The sequence below is a fragment of the Herpailurus yagouaroundi genome, unplaced genomic scaffold, assembly GCF_014898765.1.
Source record: "Herpailurus yagouaroundi ecotype Mexico unplaced genomic scaffold, PumYag 67793, whole genome shotgun sequence".
Classification (NCBI taxonomy): Eukaryota; Metazoa; Chordata; class Mammalia; order Carnivora; family Felidae; genus Herpailurus; species Herpailurus yagouaroundi.
In genome coordinates, this window is record NW_024420586.1 from 9,117,520 (window position 1) to 9,122,499 (window position 4,980).

Consider the following 4,980-nt stretch of genomic DNA (forward strand, 5'->3'; position numbering starts at 1 on the left):
CAGTGCTCAGCCTCTAGCAATTCTGGAACAGGATCCTCCTTGGTCAGCAATGGGAGTGCAAGGGTGCCGCCTGCAGTTAGGCCCCCAGTATCTGTCTCTTGGCACAGCCATGGGGGCTGAGCATGCTCTGGGGCCGCTTCAAGTGGTGGGGCAGGAGCCACGGGGAGGCTGGGCTGGTGGGTGTCCCATGGGCTGGACTCAGTGCCCTTTTGCAGGGAGGTCTCCGAATGGAAACTGTGGTTACTGTTTTCATCACTGAGACCCAGCAGGATGAGGGGACCACCCTAAGGGACTAGCGCCTCTACCCCCCCACTCCAGGGCTCGGAATCTCTCTGTCCCCACCACCTGCCCTCTGTCGCTCCCCCTCCTGGAGATCCGCCACTGGCACCCAACTTGAAGATACAAAGGGAAGTGTGGCCTACAGTTGACCCAGCACTCCTCCCATCTCCAGACTTTCTCCACGGTCACCATCACCTTCGTGAGGTCATCCTTGGCCCAGCTCCAGGTCTTAGCCCGCAGGGTCCCGCCAGCCATGCTGGTGGGGCTGGAGCAGAGACGGAGGCCGCAGCTGGGCCGCCTCCCGTCCCACGGGCTTGGGCTCAGGGCCAGAGCCAGGTGCCGCTCTCTCGGCCTGCCGGCCCTCCCTCCAAGGTCTTTAGTCTCAAATAACATTATTTAAAAAGAGAGACAGGACAAGTGACTAGTAACACATGCCAGAGGCAGATCATCTCCACACTTTATAACTTAAACAGATTACTTAGCACACTTTTTCAAAAGGTAGGTTGTGGCCTATTAGTGAAACGTGTAGTACATTTATTGGGTGACGGTAAGTATGAAAGAAAAAAAAAGTCACAGAAAATAGCAGAGTGCTTGATACATAGTAATGGTAAATCTGGATTCAGAAGTCTTGTATGAGGTGTAGGTATGTATTATTAGATCATGATTAAAATGTGTTGTGTTGTTTTCCTCCCCCCCACCCCCACTGTGGGTTGTTATGAGAAATACTTAGGTCATGGGGAGGTATTCTAGGCTACGCAAAAAAACAACAAACATTTACTACCTTCCTATTTTACTTTTCTCTCAACAGATGACGATTTTCTTAATGTTTTAAAGGTTTATTTTGAGAGCACATGCACACACCAGCGGGGTAGAGCAGAAAGGGAGAGAGAGAAGAGATGGCAGCAACTCGGCGTGGAGTTGAGACACGTGTGCATAGGAAAGCTGAAACAACTCTTGATGTTACTAATTTCTGTGTGACTTTGTCTTTCTCAAATGCAGCCTCAATGGGTTCTGTGTGGCTCCCTCACGTACTACTGGAGGGTTCCTGCCTCCTAAAAAGATTTTTCAAAGGTGAGCCCGGGCGGCTCAGTGAGTTACGCGTCCGACTCTTGATCTCAGCTCGGGTTCACGGGATTGAGCCCCTTCTTGGCCCTGTGTTGACAGAGGCGAGCCTGCTCGGGATGCATTCTCTTTCTCTTTCTCTCTCCTCCTCCCACCCCCAGCCCCTTCCCTGCAAGAGCACGCACACACTCTCTCTCAAAATCAATAAATAAACATTAGAAAAAAAAGATTAAAAAAAGTAATCAGTTTCCTGGGGCGCCTGGGTGGTAAGTTGGTTGAGTGTCCGAATTCGGCTCAGGTCATGATCTAGCCCTTCCCGAGTGTGAGCCCTGAGTCAGGCTCTGTGCTGACACCTCGAAGCCTGGAACCTGTTTCAGATTCTGTGATTTCTTTGCACTTTCTGCCCCTCCCCCACTCATGCTCTCTCTCTCTCTCTCTCTCTCTCTCTCTCTCTCTCAAAAACAAAAAAAAATTAAAAAAAAAAAAAAAAAAAAAAGGAACCCGTTCCCTAAACCCAGAAATTCAAGATCACAAACCGTGGGAACCTCATACTGGAAGGGTATGAAAGATGAACAAAAATATCGTTTATAATCACTTCTTTAACAATGTCAAACCCGATGATCCTCCTGAATCCATTGTTCATTCATTTAACAAGATCTGAGCAGTCAGGTTAGAGGTACAAAAGACCGATGCCCTCAAAGAAACACAGTGACAGTTATAGGAGAGGAGTTAAGTCATATAAAGAAACAAGGGAAGACAAGGAAAAAGCTTCATGGAAGAGATGACATTTAAACTAGGTTGCAAAGAATAGGATTTTTTTGAAATAAAAAAAATAGAAATACAAAGTTGGAAGGAACTCTAGATGTCGTGTAACCCAGTGGTTCCCAACTGGGGATGCTTTTGCCCCAAAAGGCACATTTGGAAATGTGCGGAGACCATTTAAGTTGTCATACTGGGGAGGGACGCTTCTGGCATTTTGTAGGCAGAAGCCAAGGATACTGCTCACCATCCTACAGGCCACAGACAGCTCCCGACAACAAATTACCTGGCCTCAAACGTCAATAGTGCCAAAGGTGAGAAACCCTGAATCCAGCCTCAGTATAATGTCCTTGTTTTATAGAAGATGACTGAAAGCTGCAGGGATTTCAAAAACTTGCTAAAAAGCTAAAATCACACAACCGGCCTCACAACATCTTGGCCAGCGTTTAATTCACACACACAGCCAGACATGTTATTATACTAGGAAAGAGATGTTTTGTAAGAGTGGCAAAGTTTCTGTCATGTGGAAAAACTAGGTGGAAACCAAAGCTGATATTATTATTCAGTCTTTCTTGAAACGGATCTACCAGTGGCTCAAAGAACTACAAAACCATATTAAAAATCATACCTGTACATGTTCATTATACGAGATTTATCACCTCCACAACTCTGTTATTGAGCATGGACCGAAAAGAACAATTACCACAAAAGCTAGGCAGGTGGAAGATGGGCATGTGCACACAGCACACTCAATCACTCCGCAGGGCGGGTCTTTGAAACTCCACCAGCTCCAGCCACAGTCACCGAGGGTCTGGGACCTGGGTGGGATTTGCCCCTTTAGTTCAAAACCATATGCTAAGTTACACTTCCCTTTGCTGATGAGCTTTCTAGTAACAAATTACATGTATAAAGACCTTCTCAGGGGCCTGATTTAGGGCCCAAATCCAAACACATCACGTTTCCCGGCCATCTTTTATTTTTCCACCCTTGCTCTTCCATGCCCAAAGCGGTGAGAGGGAGGGCATGGGGTAAATACATGTTAACAGCAGTACAGATTAGATTTCGGAACGGTTTTTGGCCCTAGTAACTACCGAAATGAAGATATATATACACTCCTTACCTCTCATTTTTCGATTGCTGAAACTTCAACTAAGATGCCTTGTCCAGTTTGACACACAACAATTCACGGTGAAACGCTTGAGAAAAGGCTGCAGACACTACCCTGAAAAAACTGAAGACCAAAGAGGTTTCAATTATAAAATGTTTAAAGACAGCCTGAGCAAATGATAGTAGATAAATCAAGGGTCACGAAACAGAAAGCAGTGTTTGTACTCCTTTACTGCCTGAAATTTCAGGGAATACGTTTACATTCAATCAATACCAACAGAAAGTTCACCTGACTGCATCAGCCACCCTGCCCCTCTTCCCACTAAGTCACGTCTAGTGCCTCAGGGAGAGCCAGCAACAGCAGGGAGGACAGCCACAGCTCCTCTGAGGTTTCCGTCTTCACAGAAAGCTAGCGAGGCTGGGGGACGCCTGGGGAGCTCAGGCACTTAAGCGGCTGGCTCTTGGTTACAACTCAGGTCATGAGCTCACAGTTCATGATTTCGAGCCCTGCATCAGGCCCTGTGCTGACAGCGAGGAGTCTGCTTGGGATATATATTCTCATTCTCTCTCTCTCTCTCTCTCTCTCTCTCTCTCTCTCCCCCCTTCTCCCTCTCTCTCACTCACTCAAAACAAATAACCTTAAATTTAAAAAATTTTAAATTTTTTTAAAAAGCAAGCAACAGGAACTTTACTTGCATCCCTGGCAAACTATTGGGGGTCCCTGCAGCTCCCCATTTATACTAGTCATTAAAATGTAATGAGTTTCAGGCTCTTTAAGAGCCAGAGGTCTTAAAATTTAAATGACTCCATACTGAATCTAATTTACTCTCTGGTAAAGGCATTTTTTAAATTTCCAAACCCCCAAAGGAGCACCACACCCACACTGCAAAGCCCAACAGCAAAGGGGGTATATGGCTTTTTGTCACCTGCTCTATCTTCTCAATAGAATTCAAAATGCTCACTGAAGACTGGGAGGCCCTTCCCATAACCCAACTCACAAAATCACACATCATTCAAAAATACAGAAAAAAAAAGTATTTGATCATAAGGCTCAGTGAAATAATAAATAGTCTTAGATACAGAGGAAACAATACATACGGATCAATAATTACTTTAAATGTAAATGGACTAAAGCTCCAATAAAAAGATACGGGGTGGGTATCTACTAACAGTATGCTAGACCCACAGGGGCTGAACAAAGTGCCGGGGTACAAGCCCCCACAGAGCCAGTGTAACCTGGCCTTGGACGACCTGACGCCGGTCTACATGAACCTGTTCGGCATTATCTTCAGCACGTGCAGCCTCGTGCCCAAGGTGCAGTGGTACGCCTGGGTCACCGTCTTCTGCCCGTTCATCGGCGTGGCCAACGCCTAGAGCTCTGAGGACAGTGCACGGATGATGAGCAGCCATGCTGTCCATCTCTGCCACGGTGATGTCCTATCTGCAGAACCCTCAGCCCATGACGCTCCCCCGGTGATGTCAGCAAAGGACTACTCTAGCCACCTTCCCCCAGGCCCGGCCCCCTGGCTGCTCAGCTTGCTACGTCACCTGCTGTCCTGGGTTTCCCTGAATGAGAAAGTCTCAGGGTCCACACCTGCATGGAGGGAACCTGACCCTTTCTCTGGGGTTCCACTTCAGCTGGGCAAAGAATACCCTAGGCCTACTGTTCCTGCCTACCTTCCCCAACCTGCCTGCCAGTGAGGGAGATGCTATCCACTTGTGATTTTTTTGTTGTTGAAAACAGTGAATGATCAAGTTCTGCATTCTGGCAAA

General features: G+C 47.0%; 1 protein-coding gene and 2 pseudogenes across 7 annotated transcripts in view; 1 reads left to right on the forward strand and 2 right to left on the reverse strand.

Moving 5' to 3' along the window:
* LOC121026078 (B-cell CLL/lymphoma 7 protein family member C-like) overlaps positions 1-1,359 on the reverse strand; it is a 2,146-nt pseudogene extending 787 nt beyond the window's left edge.
* The window catches only part of TAB3 (TGF-beta activated kinase 1 (MAP3K7) binding protein 3), an 87,417-nt gene that overhangs the window by 55,045 nt on the left and 27,392 nt on the right, over positions 1-4,980 (reverse strand). For all 7 annotated transcript variants that reach the window (XR_005788255.1, XR_005788254.1, XM_040468898.1 and 4 more), the window contains exon 2: positions 3,221-3,331. The gene's annotated coding sequence lies outside the window, so the exon portion shown is untranslated. The remainder of the gene's footprint in view (positions 1-3,220; positions 3,332-4,980) is intronic.
* On the forward strand, positions 4,351-4,819 carry LOC121025992 (protein Asterix-like; annotated as a pseudogene).